This window comes from Vipera berus (assembly GCF_964194415.1).
Source record: "Vipera berus genome assembly, chromosome: 2".
Taxonomy (NCBI): Eukaryota; Metazoa; Chordata; class Lepidosauria; order Squamata; family Viperidae; genus Vipera; species Vipera berus.
In genome coordinates, this window is record NC_138203.1 from 203282855 (window position 1) to 203309735 (window position 26881).

At 39.1% G+C, this 26881-nt stretch overlaps 1 protein-coding gene across 2 annotated transcripts in view; it reads right to left on the reverse strand.

Annotated features, from left to right (window-relative positions):
• Positions 1 to 26881, reverse strand: part of TRPC7 (transient receptor potential cation channel subfamily C member 7) — a gene marked incomplete at both ends in the record, with an annotated part of 178874 nt that overhangs the window by 148152 nt on the left and 3841 nt on the right. The window lies entirely within an intron of this gene.

Consider the following 26881-nt stretch of genomic DNA (forward strand, 5'->3'; position numbering starts at 1 on the left):
GTTGTTTTTTTTGCAAACCAGTGACTACTTGTAAATGCAAAATGTAAGGTAGATTTGGTGTTGGATTCTCCTTTTTCTCTTACTCCTATTTTTTTCTTTTTTATGAATTGTTTAATCTTTTTCATTCATGTGTACCTATACATTGAACTCATTTATTTATTTATTTATTTATTTATTTATTTATTTATTTATTTATTTATTTATTTATTTATTTATTTATTTATTTATTTATTTGATTTATATACCGCCCTTCTCCCATAGGACTCAGGGCAGTTCACAAGGTTATTTAAAAAACAGATACAACAGTTACAAAACTTAAAATCAATTAAAAGAATTATATAAACCTTGCAATAAAACCCCAGTTAAAAAACAGTTAAAATCCCAATTAATATGGTCAGACCAGGCCAGGGAGCTCAAAGAGCCAGGTCTTCAGGTCCCGACGGAATGAACGAAGGTCAGGGGCAGTCCTAAGCTCTACAGGCAGCTGATTCCAAAGGGCAGGCACACTCACAGAGAAGTATTGTCCGCCGGCAATCTTTTACTGGTGGTACCCTGAGAAGACCCTCCCTGTGGGAGTGCACTGGATGAAGGGAGCTTGATGCCGGCAGCAGGTGCTCCCTCAGATATCCCGGACCCAAGCCATTTAGGGCTTTATAGGTCATCACCAGTACCTTGAATCTCACCCGGAGGGCAACCGGAAGCCAATGCAGTTTGCGGAGCAGAGGTGTTACATGGGAGTATCGGGAAACCCCCATCACAACCCATGCAGCTGCATTCTGCACCAGCTGAAGCCTCCAGGTGGTCCCCAAGGGCAGCCCCATGTAGAGAGCATTGCAGTAGTCCAATTGGGAGGTCACGAGCGCATGAGTGACTGTGCACAGGGCATCTCGGTCCAGGTAGGGCCGCAACTGGTGCACCAGGCGAATCTGGGCAAAGGCCCCCCCGGTCACGGCTCCTATATGGTCTTCAAAACTGAGCCGTGAGTCCAGGAGGACGCCCAAGTTGTGACAAGTTGTAACACCTCACCCCCCATCACTAAAGGTGGAATAGACTGGTTAGTCAGAGATGCCGGTATGCACAGCCACTCAGTCTTGGCAGGATTGAGACGAAGCCTGTTTCTGCCCATCCAGACCTAGACCGCCTCCAGGCAACGGGACATCACGGCAAGGGCATCACTGGGTTGGTTCGGGGTGGAAAGAAAAAGTTGGGTATCATCAGCGTACTGATGATACCCCACCCCGAAAGAATACATTTAAAGAATAAATAAGTAAAGAATACATTTAAAAACAATTTTTTTAAAATTATGATTTAGGTTCTCCCAATTTTGGCTTAATTTATTTTTTTTATTTATTAAATTTGTTTGCCACCCATCTCATCATGAGTGTTTTTAATATCCACAAGATCAAAGCAGTTTAAATATGTGGATGTATATCTGAATTATATACTCCACACCTGAAATGTAATTCTGTTTGAAGAATTATGGAAAGCAGCCATGATATTCTGAATATAAAAATGTATATGAATCTAATATAAATAAGTAAATAAATATTGGAAAAGCAGTACAACCTCCAATTCACCAACCTGGATCATGTATTCTCTTTCTGTTTAACAGCATCATCTCCATTAATATAATTTAAAAAACTATTGCATTTTAAAACTACCCTGATTGTTTTTTCTGTGAAATACTAGATATTTATATTGTTTTCCCTTTGCAGCTATTTTTCTTCTTGTACTTGCTATTTTTCTCTGGGGGAGGGAGGCTATATTAAAGGAATGATAAAGTGCTTTCTATAGCCATTATGACTTTTCTGCAATTGTCTGTATATTTCAGAGTTCCTAACCTCTCACCAGGCTGATGATAAAACCATACACTGTGATGCTAATGTATTCCCAAACCCTTCTGAAATTGCTATTCCCTTTCTGCAAGTTTCTTCTATAACTCAGGGGTATAATAGTTGTATCTACCTTTCCAAATTAAAAGGTAAATTAAGCACAAGGTTGCAACCATATATCAGTATTTAATTATTTTAAAAATGTGCTGTTTATTTTCCAGTATAAGTTTTGGAAAATGTTTTATATGCTCATGGACATAACAAACTGCACACTCCCCCATGCATATGAGTTCAGAAAGAAATGACAACTTTTCTCATAACAATGAGTAACATCTTCAGAGAAATGAATAAAAGGCTGAGCCAAAAATTCACTCCAGTTTTGAACTATCATGAATCCATTCTTTTGCTGTTCAGTCGGCAGTGCCAAAAATCATTTCCAAGCAATATATTTCATTTGTTCTTATGAAATACTGTCTTATTACTAAGCTCAAGAAGGAACACTATCTAAAGTATAATTTCCCAGTCTCAGATGTTGGACCATCATCACCAGTCAACCAAACCAAAAGTCATCAAACCTGGATGGAGAGTCAGATGGTTGAAAATGTTAGATACAAGGAAGCCTCTATACTAGTAACTATACTAGGATGAGAATTCTTCTTGAACTAGAAATTCAGCAGAAAGTGTTTTCCAAGAGGAAAGAGAAAATTGGTCTCTATTGACACATATCGATAAGACAACACGCAATATCAGAGTTTGAATTCACTCTCTAAACAAGGTTTCTTTATTTTCAATTTTGGCTTAATATCTCATCAGCTGATGATGGTGTCAATGGATCCTCTTATCATAATCTAATAGCTAAGCACATGCTTGGATAATTCTCTGATATCTTTAGTTAAAAGGTCTTCAAGCAACAGGATTGGGAAAAAAAAAGAATTCCTAACACTGGAAAGCAAAATCCAGTCAGCATAGACAGCATGAGACTAGTCTAATGTCCACCCTGAATTCTTAAACTACTCCTGTTATTTGACTCTAAACTACTTTAATAAAATCCTCTTGGGTTAAATATCAGACAACAACTTGTAAAATATAAAGTCTAAGCGAACTGACTACCATCCTATCCTACTGGAGAAATTCCTTGCTGTTGTTCCTTTCCATTTTTTATCTTATGAAAGCAATTGTTAATTACTGTCCTTCTTGTCCCAAAGGTGCTTTTACAAAAGGCAACTAGACTTTCTTAGTGTTTTCCTTGAAAACATTTCGCTTCTCTCCAAGAAGCTTCTTCAGTTGAGAAGAACTGAAGAACTGAAGTCCTTGACCTGTATAATTGAGAAACTCCATAGGCATACTCTCCTTTTCTATGACCAGTCTGTCTGGATGTAGATATTTTATACATGTGAATGTATTTATATATGCGTAGTTAAAGCATTAAACACACAAACATAAAGGCACAACGGCCAATTTTAAATTAAAAGTTTATTTACTACTGCTTTTAGTCTTAAATATTTTTGCAGGCAGTTTTGTTGTGCAATGCTACAATAGCTTAGTGGCTTTAACACTTGGCTTGCAAGTAGAAGACTAATTAACATTTTTAATTATTATGTTTTCTTTCCCTGAGCCACCTACTTAAAAGAAAGTCCATATTTGCACCATTTCTTCGTCTTCTTACAATAAGAGATCATGTAGGAGGAGAGTTTAATAGTGTCTGGTAGCACTTTTTCAGCCTAACAACATGTACTAAAGTTATTAGAAATAATAATAATAACAATAATAACAATAACAACAATAACAACAACAACAACAACAACAATAATAATAATAATAATAATAATAATAATAATAATAATAATAATAATAATAATAATAATAATAAAGTTGGAAGGGACCTTGGAAGTCGTCTAGTCCAACCCTGCTCAGGCAGGAAACCCTATAATATTTTAGACAAATGGCTGTCCAGTCTCTTCCAGTGTTGGAGCATTCACTGCTTCTGGAGGCAGGTTGTTCCACTGATTAATTGTTCTAACTGTCAGGAAATTTCTCCTTTCTTCTAGGTTGCTTCTCTCTTTGGTTAGTTTCCATCCATTGCTTCTTGTCCTGCCTTCAGGTGCTTTGGAGAATAGCTTGACTCCCTTTTCTTTGTGGCAACCCCTGAGATATTGGAACACTGCTATCATGTCACCCCTCGTCCTTCTCTTCATTAAACTAGACATACCCAATTCCAGCAACTGTTCCCTATGTTTTAGCCTCCAGTCATCTTAATCATCTTTGTTGCTCTTCTCTGTACTCTTTCTAGAGTCTCAACATATTTTTTACATCGTGGTGACCAAAACTGGATGCAGTATTCCAGGTGTGGCCTTACTTATTAAGGCTTACCACATCATCTGATGAAGTACAAGGTAATTCACAAAATGTGTGTCTTATAAAATTTGTTAGACTGTAAAACAACTATCAGGCATCTTATGACTTTAATGATCATGTATCATTGATTCAGTTGAGGGGACTGCTCCTTCTTCTGCAAAGTTGCCAATGAATTTCTAAGGGTTAACCCATAATGAAATTAGCTTATTAGCCAAAGGAAACAGAAGTGCAAGTTGACATGAGGGGGAGCATTTTTAAACTTCAGCTTTATCTTTTTTTCTAGGCTCACTCAATGGTAATAGTAAGCACGTAATACCCATGAGAAGTTTGCAATTATTTACTATCCCACTCAAAAACTCACCCAAAAATGTTTTGAATAAGGCCAAGACATAACCTTTACCTGCACTTCTCATGTGTTATTTTTGTTCTCATCATGACCAGAAACCAAGAATTTTAAAAGAAAAGTGAAAGAGAATCTAATGCAGATTCACTGTCTGCATACTGGAAACTACAGTCTTAAATATTTTAAAGATTAGAGGATATTTCAAAATCTGGTCTTCCATCTGCCCAAATGGCTTTTTAAATAGGGAGCAGACAAACTCTGCTGCTAACAATCGCCTAGACATGCTGACTGAAGAATTCTGGGAGTTGAAGTCCACAAGTCATAAAAGGACCAAGTTTGAAGACCCCTGGCCTAGACACTGATCTTTCAATGTTCAAAAGGATAGAAGACAAGTGCTGGCCTCAGCTGATCTCTCTATCTCTATCTCTTTTTTTATCTTCTGTTTAATAGTGTCTCATTCTCAGAGATTGTCTGCCGTGCAGTTTTCTTGCTAAAGTTTTTAAGAAGTGCTTTGCCATTGCTTCTTCCTAGAGCTGAGAGAGAATGACTGGCCCAAGGTCCTGCAGTTGAATTCATGCCCAAGTCATGATAAGAACTCACAGTTTCAAGTTGTCTAGCCTGATGCCTTAACCACTACACTCCTCTAGCTTTATCTTTATCTTTATCTCGCTCTCCCTCTCTATCATATTATAGTGCTATATTAGTCTATTTTATATTAATAAAGCACTAAAGGTAAAGGTAAAGGTTCCCCCGCACATGTGTGCTAGTTGTTTCCAACTCTAGGGGCCGGTGCTCATCTCCGTTTCAAAGCCGAAGAGCCAGCGCTTGTCCGAGGGCGTCTCCATGGTCATGTGGCCAGCATGACTAGACGCCAAAGGTGCATGGAACGCTGTTACCTTCCCACCGTAGTGGTCCCTATTTTTCTACTTGCATTTTTACGTGCTTTCAAACTGCTAGGTTGGCAGAAGCTGGGACGAGTAACAGGCGCTCACTCTGCTATGCGGCACTTGGGATTCAACCCGCCAAACTGCCAACCTTCTGATCAACAAGCTCAGCGTCCTAACCCACTGAGCCACCGCATCCCTAATAAACCACTGCTCTGCCCTAATTCTGTTTCTTCTTCATGGTATCAGGTAGGGAGTTGGAAAGGGAGATACACATCAATAGAGCTTGTATTCAAGCCAATGCAAATCTACCTCATGTGAGACTCCTGATTTATTTATCACAGGGATTGGGATTTTAAATTTGTAGAATGTGATTTACTTGTTGGGGGTAATTTAATTTAATTTATTTTAAACCTTGTATATTGTGTTTTAACTGCCCTGTACACCGCCCCGAGTCCTTCGGGAGAAGGGCGGTATATAAATCCAATAAAATAAATATAAATAAATAAAATAAATACATTGATTATTAGATGCTTGGAGACTAGGGGCAAGCAATCTCAGGAATGAATGTACCCTGTCAACGCTGCTAACATCGAATGTTATTGCTTGACATGAGATGAAGAAGTAGCTATTTCATATGTTAAAATTGTGTATTGCTTTAAGACATGTATTGTTTTAGTTTAAAGTTAGGAGGGGGAATGAGTAGGATTGTACTTTCAAGGCCATTTGTCTCTCTAAAGAAGATAAGGTTTGGAGGTTCTTCTAATGGAAGGGAAACTGATTCTTTAAATTAATTGGAGAATATGATTAATGACAAAATTAGAAAGGTGGAGAATTGTGTTTTAATATATTGTGCAAGGGGCGGAGTTTTCAGATTCCAGCTTCTTTTGAGCAAGCATTTGCCGGTGTATTAGGCTAATAAAGGACTTTTAAGGTCAACAATACCTCAGAGTCACTTGAAAAGCCCATACGTCAGAAACTTGACATCAAGCTGGAATCCACACTACTTTTTAAACTAATTAGGGAGTCCCAACCTCCCGTCACTGTCTCCAAGCTTTAGAGGCAGTCTGCAAAGAGTTGGGGAAGATCCCATAATGGAGAGAGTAAAATTGCCTGAAGCCAGCTCCCTGGCACCATCAGCCACCCCAGTGGGGGAAGGGCCAATGAAGAAGCTGGCAAGGAAAGAGTTTCAGCAATCCTCCCAGCTGGGAACTAGACCCAAACAACCAGGAGAGTGGATTAAGCCCAGCAGAGACTCCAGGAGCCTTGGGGCAGCCAGGCCAGCTGAGATTGAATACTCAGGTGAGTGGAAAATCCTATCTGCAAATCAGACTGCTTGCCAGACCCAGAAGTCCCCTGCCAAGCTCTCCAGATCCAAAGAGACAGAGGACCCCAGCCTGGGGCCTCTGCAGCAATGGGAGTTTGGGGAGCCCCTGTGTTGTTCAAAGAGAAAAAATGCGTCTCTGCATGGACTATAAAGGCCTAAATGCTGTGAGTGTGGAAAATAAATAGCCTCTCCCCCTCCTGAAAGACTTGCTAACCCACCTGGTGAAGGGGAGCGTCTTCACCAAGTTAGACCTGAGAGAAGCATATTACCAGGTAAGAATAAAGGAGGGGGATGAGTGGAAGACAGCCTTCAACTGCCCCTTGGGGAGCTACCAATTCAAGGCCATGCCATTTGGACTGCAGGAGGCCCCAGCCATATTTATGCAGTTGATCAATGAGGTCCTACATGAACACCTATACAAAGGGTTTGATGAAATCTTGATATACAGCACGAATATGACTGACCACATAAAACTGGTCTGAGAAGTGTTAAAGAAACTACTGAATGCCAAACTTTATGTCAAATTGTCGAAATGTGAATTTCACCAAACCTGATTAGATTATCTTGGCTATAGAATCTCCAATGAGGGTATTGAAATGGACCCAGCCAAAGTAAAAACTATAATTGAATGGCATCCCCCAAAAACCTGCAAACAGCTCCAGAGCTTCCTAGGGTTTGCCAACTTCTACCGTCAATTTATTCCCTCTTTTGCTGAGATTGCTCTACCTCTTAAAAAAACTACTCAAAGCGGGCAAGGGAGGGGGGAAACCATGACCTGACCAGCCGCTAACATGGACTATGAGTTGTCAGAAAGCTTTTAAGAATTTAAAAAGACTATTTGTGGCTGAACCAGTCCTAAAGCATCCTTGTCCAGGGGAGCCCTTTGTAATTCAGGTAGACGCCAGTGACATGGCAGTCGGAGCAGTGTTATTTCAAAAGAATAAAAGTGGGGTACTGCAACCTTGTACTTACACCTTTAAGAAATTTACTGAAAGTGAAAGGAGATGGACAGTCTGGGAGAAGGAGGCCTTCGCTATTAGGTGGGGGCTATTAAACTGGTGGCACTACTTAGAAGGAAGCAAGGTGCGTTTTGAAGTATGGACAAATCACAAAAATTTAGAGGCACTAAAAACTCCCCGTAAATTGTCCCAAAACAAGTACGATGGGCACAGTACTTCAACCATTTTAACTTTACTCTAAAGTACATACCAGGAAGAAACAACTTCCTAGCTGATGCGCTCTCCCAATTGCCACAGTACAAAAGTGAACGTGAAGAAGTTCATGAGGCAATTATCCCCGGTCCACAAACTGTGGCCCAACTCACGCCTCGCAGGACCCCTAATCCTGATGACTCTGGGGTAAAGAAAATAAAGCAAGAACTCCTCACTGATCAATGGTTTAAAGACAATCAGACATCCCTAACATGCAGGGATGGTCTGGCTTACAAGGGGGGAAAATTGTACTTGCCTGAAGCTCTTCATCTTAATGCCCTCAAACACAGTCATGATGTCAAACAGGCTGGACATTTCGGATATCTAAAAACTCTACATCTCACTCGCCAGCAATTTTGGTGGCCGAGACTAAAACAAGATGTAGAAAACTATGTCAAGAGCTGTACTGTATGTGCCACCATGAAAAGAATCCCAGGAAAGACCTCTGGGTTACTGCAACCAGTGGCCGAACCTTCTCAACCATGGGAAGAAATAGCTATGGACTTTATAGTAGACCTACCTGACAGTAGAGGAAATACTGTCATTTGGATTGTGATAGACCTATTTTTAAAACAGGCTCACTTTATCACCTGCAAAGGACTTCCATCGGCTGAACGCCTGACTACGGTAAGTTGTTCCTAAAACATATCTATTGACTACATGGCGCCCCTAAGCGAATAATTTCAGACAGAGGGGTGCAGTTCACGGCGAAATTTTGGAGAAACTTTCTTAAATTAATTGGATCATCTCAAGGCCTATCAACTGCTTTTCACCCGGCTACTAACAGAGCCGCAGAGTCCGCCAACAAAATGGTGCAACAATACCTTAGATGCTACGTCTCTAACCAACAAACAAACTGGACCGACCTCCTCCCTTTTGCAGAAGTGGCTTACAATAATTCAGTACATAGCAGCACCGGCTACACTCCTTTCCGTGTAGCCACAGGGAAAGAATTCAACCCCATACTGGAATACCCTCAGTTACCCTCTGCTTCCCAGACTCTTGATCATTGGGTGAGGGGTTGGGAAGAAGTTTGGAAAAATACAAAGGACTTTTGAGACCTACAAAAAACAAAAAGAGAGCTGACAAAAAGAGAGCTCCCCAAAGAACATTCCAAGTTGGGGAAAAGGTCTATTTGTCAACCAAATACCTACACCTCAAACTACCCAATAAGAAATTGGGACCGAAATTCTTGGGGCCTTTCCCCATTGTGAAAATCATCAACCCGGTCACAGTAAAATTGAAACTACCCAGACTTTGGGGGAAAATTCACCCGGTGTTCCACTGTAGCTTGCTGAAACCTTTTTGAACCTCCACTTTAAGACCTCCCCCTAAGAAAGCACCTGGAACCCTCGTGGTAGCAGGTCAAACCCATTATGAAGTGAAATGTATTCTGGACTCTAGAATCTTTAAGGGAAAATTGCAATACCTAGTACAGTGGAAGGGATGCCCATTGTCTGAAGCCAGCTGGGTAAAATCTACTGATGTGAAAGCTGACAGACTTATCAAAAGGTTTTATGAGAAACACCCCAACAAACCAAAAGCCAATTCCTAACTTGTGTTTTGTTTACATTACAGGATCTGTCCTTTTTCTAAGGGGGGCCGGATGTCAACACTGCTAACATTGAATGTTATTGCTTGACATGAGATGAAGAAGTAGCTATTTCATATGTTAAACTTGTGTATTGCTTTAAGACATGTATTGTTTTAGTTTAAGGTTATGAGGGGGAATGAGTAGGATTGCACTTTCAAGGCCATTTGTCTCTCTAAAGAAGATAAGGTTTGGCGGTTCTTCTAATGGAAGGGAAACTGATTCTTTAAATTAATTGGAGAATATGATTAATGACAAAATTAGAAAGGTAGAGAATTGTCTTTTAATATATTGTGCAAGGGACGGAGTTTTCAGATTCCAGCTTCTTTCGAGCAAGCATTTGCCAGTGTATTAGGCTAATAAAGGACTTTTAAGGTCAACAATGCCTCAGAGTCACTTGAAAAGCCCATATGTCAGAAACTTGACATTACCCTTTTTGTCCTAATTTTGAATATTTTATGTGTTTGGGTGAATGCTATTTCTAACCAGGGCTCATAAAAGAGCCTTTCAGAGAAGCTTTCAAAATCAGAACAAGTGCTAATCATCATTCTTATTTGGTAGCAATCTAGCAAAAATGTCAGTTAATCCAATCGGTGAACAATCCTTTTCATTATTTCGGTTAAGAGTCTGGAATACTACAAGAATTGAGTAATGGTATGACATCGTCCAGTCTCATAAGAGAATTAGAACTGAGATAGCATAGGGTGACTTTGAAGTGTCCTGGTTTTTATTTTATTTTTGTTGTTGTTGATATAAGGAATAAATCTGGGGGGGGGGAAAAGTATTTGGAAAGAAGGGGGAGCATAAAGCTAAATCTTAACACTGTCAATAAACTATAATAATGTAGGGCTTGAAGCCAAGAAGCATTTTCTAGCTAACAATTTTCCTGATTCCCAGACTCTGCTATCAAAATTGGTCCAAGAAGTCCCATGACCTGAAGTAAGTGGGGATCTTCATGTTTATTCCTCTTATATGCTTCACAATCACAATCAGCACAATCATCACTAGCCCTCTAACCACATAGACTGACCTTTAATTATTACTTTGAGGTGGCCTGATTTTGTCATATTGTCAAGTAGACACAGGCTCCAGAATGCTGCCTGGGTTAGGGAATGTCACAGGCTCTTCATACCTTCACACGTGGGGTAGCCAGCTGGTAAAGAACATTGCTCCATAATGCCATATTCTTTGTGTTCTGTGAACTGATTGTTCTGGACAGAATATAAATATGGGGACTCTCGCTATGTTCCAGTTTGTCACTTGAAATAGCTTCCTTTAGCCTAATAGTAGTCCCACTTTGATCTGTTAATGACCTCCAGCCATGAAGTAAATTTAAATTTTTATGTCCAGAAGCAATTATCATTGTGCAACCTTGAAGAAGAACATATACACACATAGACAAAGTTTTACTGTTACTTATATTCAAGGGAACTGAAAGTCTGGCTGACATTATTTGAGTTTATGATGACCTCCGATTCATTGCTTTAAATGGTAAGATTCTCTGAATATTTTAAAGTAACTCAGTGATAAGACTAATCAGACTCCCTGCTTTAAAATCTGCAGAAACTTCCCAGACACTTAACACAACAAATCTAGATAAGAATTGTTATGGTGTATTAAGATCAAGCCATCTTAATCAGTTGATTATCAAAAGAAGAGTGCAGTCTCTACCTACTGCAGTTTAAATCCTGGGCTTCTTTTACCGAAGTTTGTTTATTTATTTATTTATGATTGATTGATTGATTGATTGATTGATTGCACTTTTCTTGCATTTTTTTCAGACCTGGAATTAAATTACTGTTGGATGTAACTGACATCTCTGTACTGAGAAACAGTTCTGAACATACACACAACAAATGAAAAGAAAGCTTTTAAAAAATGGAACAAAAATAAGAACAAATGAGGACATAAACTAAAATTGACAAATAGTAATGTTCTTGTAACTTTTCAGCTCAGCCCCCAAATCTATTTTTTAAAATATGTTTGCTAAGTATCACAAAGAGAAAGTGGATTGACAATATTGGGAAAAATCAAAAGCCATTCAAAACAGGAACTAGGATGAATATATATGGGAAATTATCTGGGTAGGCCATCTGACTGAACTGTTTAGAGTAATTATTTTCTGTCCATCTCTTTGTAAACCCTTTTTAATAATATTTTTAGGAATCTAGTTGCAAAACTTATTTGCCAAAGCAAAAAAAAATGAAATATTTTTTACCTTTTTGCTTGTTCACTTTTAACCAGCAAGAAACAATTGATTTAGACAGATTTATTTCACATATATCCCTATTTTACATTCACTAAACCCCACTGAACTTCAGGAAATTTTCATGCATGTAAGAATATACTGTTTACGGATTTGTTTGAAAACAACTTCCATTGGCCTGTACATCATTGTACAGTTAATCATATTGCTTGTCCTTAGTCCTTGAAAATAGAATTGACTGAAAATATACTGCTCAAAAAAATAAAGGGAACAGAAAATAAGACATCCTACTATTAAATACAGTACATTGTGTTGTTTAAGGGTTCCCTTTATTTTTTTGAGCAGTATATAAGAAAATGATTACATCACTCAGCCATTAGTGTAATTTGCTCGACTGATTTGTCCTTTTAAATTTGTAAGCTCACCCTTTCACTGAGTGGCTCCTCTGATGAAAAGCATGGTGAAATTCTTGTAGGCAAGGATAATGTATGTGCCACAAAGAAGTTTGAAATTTGAACACTGGATGTCTAGATAGAAATAACATGGCTAGCCAAATCTTTACAAGTTGATTTTTGTTGCTGTGTTAGTTGTATTGTAAGTCCAGTCTGCTTATGGAAAAGAATTGCTTATAAGGTCGTATTAGTATAACTTGAACATATGTTTTTAAGGCTATACAAAATGTGCTAAGGATTTGTGTCAGAACAGATTGGAGAGATCTGTTCACATGGATTCGACCACAGGACAGTCGTGAGCACTGAATGGGCTTGCTGAGATCCATCTTTTTTCCAATTAAAAAACCCACACAAATACACACATCTGTTTGTGAGAAATGCAGCTGACAAAGAAATACAGGTTTCTGAAATTTGTATACTGAAATTGGGAATAAAGAAATCACCTGTATACATTTATGTAATAAACCACAAAATTAGGAACATTTGCCTTTCTTTCTTTCTTTCTTTCTTTCTTTCTTTCTTTCTTTCTTTCTTTCTTTCTTTCTTTCTTTCTTTCTTTCTTTCTTTCTTTCTTTCTTTCTTTCTTCCTTCCTTCCTTCCTTCCTTCCTTCCTTCCTTCCTTCCTTCCTTCCTTCCTTCCTTTCTTTCAAATTAATTGGCTGCCCATCTTACCTCAGGGTAACCCTATTTGCACAAGAGTATAGAGCAGTTTCACATCTTAAGAAAGATTGTAAAAGAAAATAGTTTTGTTTTCATAGAAATTTAAACCAAAGCGTACACTAAAACAGACTTGTTTTGTACTGATTCCCTCAACCCTAGAAATATACAATTGTACACAGGTGACTGTGAGCTAATTTAAAAGAAAAGTGGAACCTTAATACTTTTTAAGCATCAAGAAAATTTGGATTTTAGCCAGAGTTGCAAGTGTAGGCAATGAGTGTGATTTGAAGGCTTATAGAATTTTCTGACTGATGAAAACAAACCTTGTCCTTCTATGCCATGCTATAATTTAATTTGATTACATTACTTCAGGGAATGATATGAGAATTGCTCTCTGTCCCAAGGACTAAAAATGATATTGACATGTGGGAAGTGAATTCCATTTAAAGAATGAGAAAGGTCTTTTGATGTGTATAAAAATAGATTTAACTAGGCAATAAACAGAATATTCTACCTGTGAAATGAAGGCAATGAAGGTTTAACTTTGGCCAACCTTTCCAATGGTTTATTTCAAGGATTTTATTTAAGTACAACTTTCAGAGAAGGCTGTGAAGAAGAACATTGTCAAATTCTCTACTAAAGGGGATCTTTTGAAGAAATGAACCATTAACACCTAACCATTTTTATACTGACTGCTGTTCTTTATTTCACTTCCTAATTTAAGAAATGGGACACCTGCTTCCTTGTAGGTGGTACCTGCAAACTGCATATTCTTTCAAATGCAGGTGAGCTTTTTAAACCTCCAGCATGGAGTTAAGTAGTACCTTTTAATCCTCATAAGTGTACTTCCAAGCTGTTAGAGAAAAGTAATTGACTTATTCATGCGAGAAAGATCTTTGGTGGCACTGCCTGATAAATATGAAGACAAGGACGGTTTCATTTGAGAGATACATTTGTGAGTGGCCTATTTAGGTGAACCTTTTCTGCTTTTAATTAAACAGAGCAGAGTACATTGTGACTTGAGTTGGGAGAACAAATTTCAGTTTTCTTTACAAGTTCCAATATTATTCATATTTGTTTTTGACAGCAGCTGCTCTGAAATAATCTACCAAATGATTTTGTGACACCACAGGTCAAAGTAATTAACTATTTCCAAGTGTTATGACAAGGGTGTTCAGCCCATTCAGAATCAGAACTTAATTAATTTCAATGCAAGAACAGCCTGTCATGGGTCACATGATCTCCATGACTTTGGGAATATGTTTACTTGAATCTGTAAAGCTGCGATTGGAACCTCGTGATATGATAATAAAATAATTTCATTTTATTTTAAAGCAGCTTGCCACTGATTTTGAAAGAAAGTGCAAATAAGGTTTTATTTACATGAAAAGTCCTCCTTCTAGTATCAAATAAGTTCATTATTTTACAGCCTAAAAGTGCATTCAGAAAAGATGAAAACTTTATCACATTGTAATGGATCAGGTGTTGTTCCTGCATGCTAAGCCTTAAATTAGAAGTTGGCAAGATTTTGGATGCCATGTCCCTTCTCCAGTATATTTTGAGTAATATTATAAATCTGTGCAATTTATACAAACTATTCATAACAGTGCTTATCATGGTCAAACAACATGACATCTACAGTATATTTTGTAACAATGCCAAATTATGTGAAACAATGCTTTAAAATGTTATTTCTTTCATTAGGAAATGTGTTATGTCACAATGTGCAAACCATGAATTATACAGTAACTTCCTAGCAAGGAAAAGAATGTAACAAATTGAAATACTGAATTTACTAATCAAATTCTATGGCTCCAAGATGTTGCACAGTACAATGTGGCTTTTCCTTTTTGTAGAAACACATTGCAAAACTAGCCTCAGAGAAACAGTTAATTGGATTATCCTAAACTATTGTGCCCCTTCATGGATTACTGCCTTGTCGTGGCGAAGGGGCTTGCGTAATTCAATGAAGCTATGAGCTATGCCGTGCAGGGCCACCCAAGACGGACAGGTCATAGCAGAGAGTTCTGACAAAATGTGATCCACTGGAGAAGGAAATGGCAAACCACTCCAGTATCTTTGCCATGAAAACCCTATGGACAGTACCAAAAGGCAAAACGATATGACGCTGGAAGATGAGCCCCTCAGGTCGGAAGGTGTCCAATATGCTACTGGGGAAGAGCAGAGGGCTAGTACTAGTAGCGCCAGAAAGAATGAAGCGACTGGGCCAAAGCCGAAAGGACGCTCAGCTGTGGATATGTCTGGTGGTGAAAGGAAAGTCCGATGCTGTAAAGATTTTTTCTCCATAGGAACCTGGAATGTAAGATCCATGAATCAAGGAAAACTGGACGTGGTCAAACAAGAGATGACAAGACTGAACATTGACATCTTAGGTATCAGCGAACTAAAATGGACAGGAATGGGTGAATTTAATTCAGATGGCCATCAGGTATACTACTGTGGGCAAGAATCCTTCAGAAGAAATGGAGTAGCCTTCATAGTCAATAAAAGAGTAGGAAAAGCAATACTGGGATACAATCCTCAAAATGACAGAATGATCTCAGTTCGAATCCAAGGCAAACCATTCAATATCACAGTAGTCCAGGTCTATGCCCCAACCACCAGTGCTGAAGAGGATGAAATTGACCAGTTCTATGAAGCACTACAGCACCTTATAGAACTAACACCAAAAAATTATGTTCTTATCATCATGGGGGATTGGAATGCTAAAGTAGGAAGCCAAAAGATAACTGGAATAACAGGCAAGTTTGGCCTTGGAGTGCAAAATGAAGCAGGGCACAGGCTGATAGAATTCTGTCAAGAGAATACAATGGTCATAGCAAACACTCTTTTCCAACAACCCAAGAGACGGCTCTACACATGGACATCACCAGATGGTCAACACAGAAATCAGATTGACTATATGCTCTGCAGCCAAAGATGGAGAAGCTCTATACAGTCAGTAAAAACAAGACCAGGAGCTGACTGTGGCTCAGACCATGAGCTTCTCCTTGCAAAGTTTAGGCTTAAACTGAAGAAAGTAGGGAAAAGCACTAGGCCACTCAGGTATGAATTAAATCATATCCCTGTTGAATATACAGTAGAGGTGACAAATAGATTTAAGGAATTAGATCTGATAGACAGAGTGCCTGAAGAACTATGGACAGAGGTTCGCGACATTGTACAACAGGTAGCAACCAAAACCATCCCAAAGAAAAAGAAATGCAAGAAAGCAAAATGGCTGTCTGAGGAAGCTTTGCAAATAGCTGAGGAAAGGAGGGAAGCGAAAGGCAAGGGAGAAAAAGAAAGATACACCCAATTGAATGCAGAATTCCAGAGAATAGCTAGAAGAGATAAGAATGCCTTCTTAAATGAACAGTGCAAAGAAATAGAAGAAAATAATAGAATAGGGAGGACCAGAGATCTTTTCAAGAAAATTGGAGAAATGAAGGGAACGTTTAATGCAAAAATGGGCATGATAAAGGACCAAAATGGCAGGGACCTAACAGAGGCAGAAGAGATTAAGAAGAGGTGGCAAAATTACACAGAAGAACTATACAAGAATGAGCTTAACGTCCCTGATAATCACATTGAGGTGGTCACTGACCTCGAGCCAGACATCCTAGAATGTGAAGTGAAGTGGGCCTTAGAAAAGCTGAGCAACAACAAAGCTAGTGGAAGTGACAGTATTCCAGCTGAGCTATTCAAAATCTTAAAAGACAATGCAGTAAAAGTGCTACACTCAATTTGCCAGCAAATTTGGAAAACTCAACAATGGCCACAGGATTGGAAAAGATCAGTTTACATTCCAATTCCAAAGAAAGGCAGTGCCAAAGAATGTTCAAACTATCGCACCATTGCACTCATTTCTCATGCTAGTAAAGTCATGCTTAAAATCCTACAAGCTAGACTTCAGCAGTATGTGGATCGAGAACTACCAGAAGTGCAGGCAGGATTTCGAAGAGGCAGAGGAACTAGAGATCAAATTGCCAACATACGCTGGATCATGGAGAAAGCTAGGGAGTTCCAGAAAAACATCTACTTCTGCTTCATTGACTATGCTAAAGCCTTTGATTGTGTGGATCATAACAAACTGTGGCAAGTTCTTAAAGAGATGGGAGTACCAGACCATCTTATTTGTCTCTTGAGAAACCTATATGCGGGTCAAGAAGCAACAGTGAGAACTGGACACGGAACCACTGATTGGTTCAAAATTGGGAAAGGAGTCCGGCAAGGCTGTATACTGTCGCCCTGCCTATTTAACTTATATGCAGAGCACATCATGAGAAAGGCAGGGCTAGATGAATCAAAAGTTGGAATTAAGATTGCCGGAAGAAATATCAACAACCTAAGATACGCAGATGATACCACTCTAATGGCAAAAGTGAAGAAGAACTAAAGAGCCTCTTGTTGCAGGTGAAGAAGGAGAGTGCAAAACTTGGGTTGAAACTTAACATTAAGAAAACCAAGATCATGGCATCTGGCCCTCTCAATTCCTGGCAAATAGATGGGGAAGAAATGGAGGTAGTGACAGATTTTATTTTCCTGGGCTCCAAGATCACTGCAGATGGGGACTGTAGCCAAGAAATTAAAAGACGCTTGCTCCTGGGGAGGAAAGCCATGGCAAATCTAGACAGCACACTAAAAAGCAGAGACATCACCCTGTCAACAAAAGTGCGTATAGTCAAGGCTATGGTCTTCCCAGTTGCAACGTATGGCAGTGAAAGTTGGACCATAAGAAAGGCTGAGCGCCAAAGAATTGAGGCCTTTGAACTGTGGTGCTGGAGAAGACTCCTGCGAGTCCCTTGGACTGCAAGGCGATCAAACCGGTCAGTCCTAGAGGAGATCAATCCTGACTGCTCTTTAGAAGGCCAGATCCTGAAGCTAAAACTCAAGTACTTTGGCCACCTAATGAGAAGGAAGGACTCACTGGAGAAGAGCCTAATGCTGGGAAAGATCGAGGGCAATAGAAGAAGGGGACGACAGAGAATGAGGTGGCTGGATGGAGTCACTGAAGCAGTAGGCGTGAGCTTAAATGGACTCCAGAAGATGGTAGAGGACAGGAAGACCTGGAGGAATGTTGTCCATAGGGTCGCGATGGGTCGGACACGACTTCGCAGCTAACAACAACAACAACAAACTATTGTGATTGTGAATAACTGGGAATGATTTAGGAATGGCAGTGTGGTTCACCAGGAAAATTGCTTTTCTAACTAACTTGGGGCATTGTTATGAAAAATTGATGCTAACTTTTCCCCCAAAACCTATATAACCATCCTCATAGAATTAGACAGTCACTTTCCCTTAAACAAAATATAAGTTGGAGATTCTCATTCTACATATTTGTTTGTCAAATTGATTTTTTGTTTGTTTTTTTTCTGCATGAAGTGGAGCATCTCCAAATTCTTTAAATTTAGCCCTTCTATCAAAACCCTACAGCAAATCACTGACTTTGTGTACTAATTAAGCTCATTCCAACTATAGGTTCTATGAAGACAAGTCATAATTAAGAATATATAAGAAATTTCCTCTGCATTTATATGGAAGAAACTTATAAGATCCATCAATGGTTTGGCTGGACAGCATCATGAATCAACCTGTATATTTGTATGACCACCTGAATCTGTATTGGTTATCTGTACTCTGCAGCTCAAGATTTATGAAGTACATGGCATACAGGGAATATTTTCAAGACCATCTGTCTCCAATTATTTCTGCCTATCTGGTTGGCATGCTTAAACAATGTCATTTTATAGGATCAAGAGGCATTCTTTCTTTGTTGCTGCATCTGCCTTTTTCAATACATTTTTGCCAAGGTCCACCTAGCTTCAACCTTGCCTGCTTGTTTTCAAGAAAGCTTTGACAAGCTGGCTGTTTCCAAGGCTATAGACAGGATACTAGGCGATCCCTTGGTTGAATTTGAATTATTTATGGTTACCGTATATACTTGAGTATAAGCCGAATTTTTCAGCCCACTTTTTGGGCTGAAAAATTCCACTTCGGCTTATACTCCAGTCAACAAAAAAACTTACCGAGGACTTGTGCGTGGCCGAGGCTTTGGTGCTTCCGGGATCGCACGCACCTCTCCCAAGCCACCGCCGTCCGGAGACCTGCCGAAGTTTGGGGAGGTTTGGGGAGGTGCGCGCGCAAACCTCCCCAAACGTCGGCAGGTCTCCGGACCTCCGTGCCCTGCCTGCCGGAGACCTGCCGACGTTTGGGGAGGTTTGGGCACCTCCCCAAACCTCCCCAAACGTCGGCAGGTCTCTGGACCTCCGCGCCCTGCCTGCCTGCTTCTTTCCGCTGCGGAAAGAAGCAGCCTGCCTGCTTCTTTCCGCTGCGGAAAGAAGCAGCCTGCCTGCTTCTTTCCGCTGCGGAAAGAAGCAGGCAGGCAGGGCGCGGAGGTCCGGAGACCTGCCGACGTTTGGGGAGGTTTGGGCACCTCCCCAAACCTCAGCAGGTCTCCGGACCTCCGCGCCCTGCCTGCCTGCTTCTTTCCGCTGCGGAAAGAAGCAGGCAGGCAGGGCGCGGAGGTCCGGAGACCTGCCGGCGGCGGAGGCTTGCAGAACGGCGGATCGGCTTATACTCGAGTCAATAACTTTTTCCAGTTTTTGGGGGTGAAATTGGGGGTCTCGGCTTATACTCGAGTCGGCTTATACTCAAGTATATACGGTAACTAGTTTTCCCATACCTACCACATGGTCATTTCAATTTCTATTTAACCTGTTTATATTATTGCTTTTTTAACCCTTGTAAGCTCATAAATTTGTATGGGTAAACAGCTATAGAAATTGAAATAATAGTGTCCAATCTTTCTCTGTTAAAAATGTACATAAGACCCTCCTCCCAACACACACACTTGTTATGGGAGGTGCAATCATGTATGTTTCTAGAATAATGTACAAAAGGAGATAGTTTCATTTATAAAGATAGCTTACATTAGTTGAATTTACATTAAAAAACCTGTATCTGGGAAATTTATATCTTTAACATCAGTAGAGGGAAAACTCTTTGGAAAACATTTTTTAAAGGTAAATAAATGGAAACTGATAGAGGAATAAATACAGCAAGATAGGCTAGCTGTATATTAGTCTACTTATCCTTAGTTGATACCATTTTTATTTTCTCTCATTCTATTGTTTGTTGATTTATCTTTGGTACTTCATTGAATGAGCCTATCTCACTGGTACAGTTTTTTTTTTAACTGGCCATGATTATTACTTCAATTTTCTGATGGAAAGTTACCAGCTTTCTAATGGAACTTACTGACATGCTTTCATTTAGGATCAGATACTTTTTCCTCAGTTAAATATTGACTAGGATTAACATTATCTTCAGAAGGATAAATACGGCTGTTAAATCAATATCACTGAATTTGAGGTAGATTGCTATTACATGATATTTTTCAGAATTATATCCAGCCACCAAGTTCACCCTTCAAAAATTGGCTCCCAACTTTCTTTATAATCTTTTTATATTAGTTTATTGAGGGGGGGTACTTTTTAAAACTAGAGCTAAGTAAAAAGAAATATAAATGGAATTCCATAAAGGCTATTAAAAATAATGATGTTATCCCTACATTTTCTGATTCTATTTCATAGGAAATAGAAATTATAAAGACTTTTGTCTCAGATGTATTTGGCTGTAGGGCAACTATATCTTATTCACCTCAGGTATTAAAACCTGAGGTGACAGTTAGCCAATGTTCAATCTGTCAATGACCAAATTCTTTAGAGACTCAGAATCATTACCCATGATTCTTTAATATGTATGATGGCCACAAAGGCTATTCATACTTTAATTGAGAAAAAGATTCAATAGCTGCATTGGAATGAGTGGAAAGATTCATCTGTGGAGTTGAAAGCTACTATTAGATAGAATCAATTCACTAGCAAATCATGTAATACAGTAGTTAGAGCACAGACTTAGATTGGGGAATAAGATGACCTTCTTGAATTAGGTAATCTAGACCCAGTCAAGCAGTCGACCTTGAGCCAATCATCATCCTTTTATTTATTTTTGTGTTGCTGTGAAGGTTAGGTGGGGGCTGTGGTATATATACATTCTGAGTTCTTGGAGGAAAAGTAGAACCTATATGCAACAAATAAATATAGGAATAAATATGAATTATTTAAAAAAGCAATGTATATTTTCACATAAGTGACTACCATGAAAAGAAATCTAAACTGATTTACAAAAACGAATAAAAGTAGTATTTGACCACCACTGAGTCACACCAAATATAGATGAGTGGACAAGTAGATACGACGTATTTGAAAACTTGTTGGATTCTATCCCATCTTTTGACTTTGTATTTTATCAATATTTATGTAGCAATTCTCTACAGAGAACAGTGTTTCCTTTGCTTGCTCCTGCCTGATCTTCTTTTTCATTTGATCTCAATGAACATGGCAACTCTACTGATGAAAAAATCATTTACTGCATGCACAATAAAGAGCCTATTAACAGTCCCTAAGTTTTTTTTTCCACAATTTATCAGTTGGCTTGTCCTGTAACCCTCCTTTTACATTCCAGGAATTTGACTCCTACATGCTTTCTTTTTCCAGGCAATTATTTTGATGAAATGCCCTCCTTAGACCTAGCAAAGAGAGAGAAAAATAATACAATGTGCCAAGCTGTAATGCATCACCAACCTGTATTTTTTTTTTCAAAAACAGCAACCCACCTGGGGAGAAGAGTAAGAACAATAAAAAGCAGTCTGAACAGACTTTCCATTCTTGTTATTTTCTTACTAAAAGAAGTATTTTACCTGCCGCCAGGCTCTATTTAAATATGTCTAGATCTTTTATCTCTGTACATCCTGGATGTATTTCAATACACTATATAAACCTTCTACATAGGCAATAGTTATGCTAGCTTGCAGGATGCCTCTAGAGTGCAAAGCCTTCTTTACCTTAAATAATGGGAACTTGCTTGCGATAAAACTTGGGTTTGGACTGACTTCTGACATATTGGCCATGATGTACCCAAACTATGGGCTATTATCCTCACTACTATAGGTCCTGCTGCATGTGGCATGGATACAAAAACAGTTGAATACCTAATTTAAATGGTCTGAAATTGTTACTAAAAGAGGATTTGTGAAAGCCTGGATTGACCAAACTCATAATGGATACCAGTAGTCAATATATATGGGGCCATCTGATGATGATCACAGTATATGGAAAATTGTGACATAGAAGTTATGGGAAGTAAATGGTAAAGAGAATAAATTAACAGATGAAAACAAAAAAAATGTATGTTTATGCAACATAAAAAGGAAAGATGTTAAAGAACTGAATGAAGGTGATTAGATTTTGAGGGTTATATTCTGATAATTAAATACAAGAATGTGAACATGTAAGTCTAATTTCAAATAAAGAGCTAAAATTTGAAAGTATAAACTTCGTAAAATATACATTGATAGTATGTTATCAATGTATATAAAAGTAGGAATCCATAGGTTAATGTTTGCTACATGTTATGCTCCAGTAGAGCAAAGGGGACAAACAACCAAGTGGTGGAGTATAGGAAACCAGACATTTTGCTGCAAGGGAAAATCACAACATTCCACCTTACTTATTTCAACCATGTCATGAAATCAAACTCACTGGAAAAGGCAATTTTGTTTGGAGTGGTCAATAGTACAGTAAAAGGAAATGAGGCCACCAGATACACAATGGCTAGACACCATCCAAATCGACAACAGCCAAAGCATAAAGCAACTGAAAGAAACTGTACAAAATTGGAAAAATGTGGGGAGAGCTGGTTCATAGAATCAATCAGATATGATTTGAACAGATAGCATCTTCATCAAGCTGCAGTGAATGATGATAATGTAAAAAAAACAGAGATGGGTTTTGAGAAAAATTGTGTAATATTTTGAATGCAATCAACGCTCTCTACATGGGGCTGCCCTTGAGAGCCACTCGGAAGCTTCAGCTGGTGCAGAGTGCAGCTGCACGAACACTTTTGGGGGCTTCCCGATACTCCCATATCACACCTCTCCTCCGTGAGCTGCACTGGCTTCCAGTTGCCTTCCGAGTGAAATTCAAGGTGCTAGTGATACAAAGCCTTACATGGCATGGGTCCGGATTACCTACGGGAGCACCTACTGCCAGCGTCAACACCCCTCCGTCCTGTGCGCTCCCACAGAGAAGGCCTCTTCAGGGTGCCACCGGTCAGAGAATGCCGGCTGGTGGCCCCCAGGGGGAGAGCATTCTCAGTGGGTGCGCCAACCCTCTGGAACTGCTTGCCTGCCGAAATCCGGATGGCCCCCGACCTTCGCACCTTCCGGCGTGACTTAAAAACCTACCTATTCCAGCAAGCCGGCCTGGCCTGATAGAAAGATTTTGGGGTTTCATTTATTTTTGCTATTTTTTTACTGTATACTTACCTTGCTCTGTACACCGCCCCGAGTCCCTCGGGAGAAGGGCGGTATATAAAAACAAACAAATAAAATAAATAAAATAAATAAATATATGGAAAAAGAATTAATATCCATCTAAATGCACCATTGATTGGTGACATGATAAAAGGTTGACAGAATTAGTGAAGAATACCATTTTTTTCTGGTGATGAGAGAGGATCATGGGAAAAGATAGGCATTGAAGAAGAGGAACAAAGGGGAAGAAATGGGAAGAAAAATAGAATATCTGCAGGAAAAGAAAGTATGCTTCTTGAATTAAAAAATATTAGAAGGTAAACTATCTCACACAGAATGAATAGGAACTTGACATAAGGAAAGAGGATGGAGAAGCTGCTTGGAACAGAGTTAAAATAATTATGTTATAGAGTGCCAGAGAAATGTCTGGAGTTATGCTGATGGGGAGTACAAAAAAGGATGCTCAATGGAATGATGGAGTGAATGAGGTTGTGGGATGAAGTCAAAATAATATCAGAATGACTACTGCCAAAAATGAGTGAGAAAAAATATATAAAATGGGTATAGGGAGAAAAATGTACTTGCAAAAAAATGCAATCAAAGAGATCACAGAACAATTCAAATTAAATCAGAGGAACTGCAGAAGTATTTTGGTATTATATTTTTTTTAAAAAAAATCTTTTCAGAATGGGTGAAAAGGGCTAAGTAAATAACCATCAGGAGAGTGAATGAAATTCAAAGGAAAAAAGATGAAATTATTTGGGAGGGAACTGACATAAGAGAATACTGAAAGAAGTTTTGTTTAGAGATTTATCTCAGTGATACTGTATGTTGAAGAGTGACATGGGAATGGTTGCTATCAATGCTGGTGCCCAAGAAAACAAAATAATGGAAAAAAAAAAACCCAGCATAAATGTGGTCTGTTACTAGGAATGAATGCTCATTGGAAGCCAGACTCATTCTGTGGGAGCTTTCTTCTGCCCTCCTTTTTATAAGGAAATGAGAGTTGAATAAGTCAAGAGAAATATAAAAGCACATTACATATAGTGTCAAGGGGTTACTTAAGAGTAAAACAAGAAGATATAAGTTTGAGAAGTACTGAATGAACATAAATTAAATGCAAATGTGAATAAGTGCTTTGGTCACATTAAGACAATGAATAATGACTGAATGAAAAATAAATATATAATAGACGAAAGAAGGTCAAGAGAAAAAAGGAAAGGCCAGTAAAGTCATGGTTGGATGAAATTAATGGTAGCCTGAAAAAGAAAGAGGGAAAAATAGAAGCATGGATAGTTTTCAACAGTGCTTTTTTTGTAAAAGAAAAAGGTGCCGGAACTCACACATGTCATACAAACCACCTACAAGGTTCCATCCAAAAAAGGTGCCGGAACTCCATTCTGAGCGTTCTATGAGAAAAAAAGCCCTGGTTTTCAAGGATTGAAACGTGTAGAGTGTTATAGTGAAGGGTTTTATATAAACACTTTTTATCTGTATTACATTTACCTTTTCTTCTTATGCTTTTTGATTTCTTTGGCTTATTATTCTTACTCTTTCTGAACAGAAAGTTGCTTACGCTGAAAATAAGCAGAAATATGCTTACACTGAAAATAAGGAGAAAGTTGCTTACACTGAATCTACAGATTACATTTTTGGGAACAGAATTGAGTTTCATTTGTTTAACCAACATAGGACTTCCTGCCTGAGCAGGGGGTTGGTCTAGAACAGGGATTTTCAACCTTTTCACAGATTGTACCACTTTTAGGACAGTATTTGAGTACCACCAGTGCTTAGCAAGGTGTCTAAACTTGACTAAAAAAAGGGAGAGGGGGGGATTTGGGGTTTTACTGATTAGATTCTTTTGTTGTTATAGAAATGGCTAGTTTATAATATTATGGAAAAGTAAAAAGTTGAGGTTCAATGCTTCCTTCTACTGCAACAGAGGAAGTCTGTTCTTTTTCCCTTCTCCCCCTCACTTTTCCCCAATTTTTCCTCCCCACTGTGCCCTACTATTTGCTTTTGTATTTTTGTATTTTATTCAATAATCTAATAAAATATTACAAACTGTAGGAAAAAAGGGAAAAAGTACCAGTTTTAATTTCTTTGGTGGTTGTTCCTTTGCTGAATCACTTTCCCTTTGCACTGTCAAACGTTTGATGAACTTATCCATGTTCATTAATATGCACCACTAACAGCTAGCTCAGGAGTCTTCAAACTTGGCACTTTTAAGACTTGTGGACTTCAACTCCCAGATTTCCTTAGCCATCATGGCTAGATGAGGAATTCTGGGAGTTGAAGTCCACAGGTCTTAAAATTGCTACGTTTCTGGACTCCTGAGCTAGCTGGTCAGCCCTTCTTATCTCTCCTTTCACAGTGTAGTAAGAATACACCCCCAATCCCCCACCATCAATCCCTTCCCTGTACCCTTAAAGACACAGGAATCAAGTGCAAAGCAAGAAAGGCTCACAAAATAAGAAACACATAAACTCTGGGTTTTTTTCTTTAAGATGCCTTAGGCATGTCATGTATCACAAAGTTGCATTCTGAGACTGAAAGGCTCCACCTCCTTTCTGACATGCCGGCTTTTCATTTCATCAGCACTGATTGCATTCTCCTGGCTGGAGAAAATGAACAAGGAGAACTTTTCTTCCAGCAACAGCTGCTGCTCTGTCCCTGTTTCCTCCCTGCTGGCTGAGCTCTCCTTCTCTTTCCCTGTTGTCTTTTTCCCCCCTTTCCTCCTTTTATAGCCTCCTTTTATAGCCCCCCACTTTTTCTTCAGTTCACCTCCAGCTCCACCCTGCTTCCCAAAGCGCCAATCAGCTGGAGCCCTGCCGGTTCCTGGGGCTTCTGCTGAGCCCAGACAATCCTGCAGCTGCCTCTCCTTCAGGCTTGGGTCACTTTGGCTCATTCCTGCCCCCTGCTACACTTGGCTAGCAGTCGCGTACCACCTGCCACATGGCAAAGTACCACAGGTGGTATGCATACCACCGGTTCCAAGGTCCCTTCCAACTATTGTTGTTATTGTTGTTGTCATCGTCATCATCATCATCATCACCATCATCATCGTTATCATCATACACTGATTCTAAACTTCAGTAGTTTTCTTGGGTTTGGATCCTTAGCCACCACACCCAAAAACTTTCACAGCACCTTTCCCAGTGGTGATTTATACAGGTAGTCCTACTTACAATCACAATTTGAACCAGAATTTTTGTTGCTAAGCAAGGTGGTTGTTAAGTAGTCACACCTGATTTTACAACTTTTTTTTGCCATGATTGTTAAACAAATCACTGCAGTTGTTCAGTGAATTCTGCTTCCCCCATTGACTTTGCTTGTTAGAAGCTGGCTGGGAAGCTGGCCAATGGTGATCATATGGCCCTGGGATGCTGCAACCAATTCATGCTGGTTGCCAAGCATCCAAATTTTGATCATGTGACTGTGGGGATGCTGCAAAGTTTGTAAGAGCAAGGACCAGGTTGTAAAATCTCTTTTTTCAGTGCCACTGTAAGTTTGAATGGTCCTTAAACAAACGGTTGTAAGTCAAAGACTACTTGCATATCACATAGAGTTCAGGTCAACAGACAATTGCAGGGGAACATTTTTGGCATCAACAAGAATACAGAAGCACCTTCTGAAACT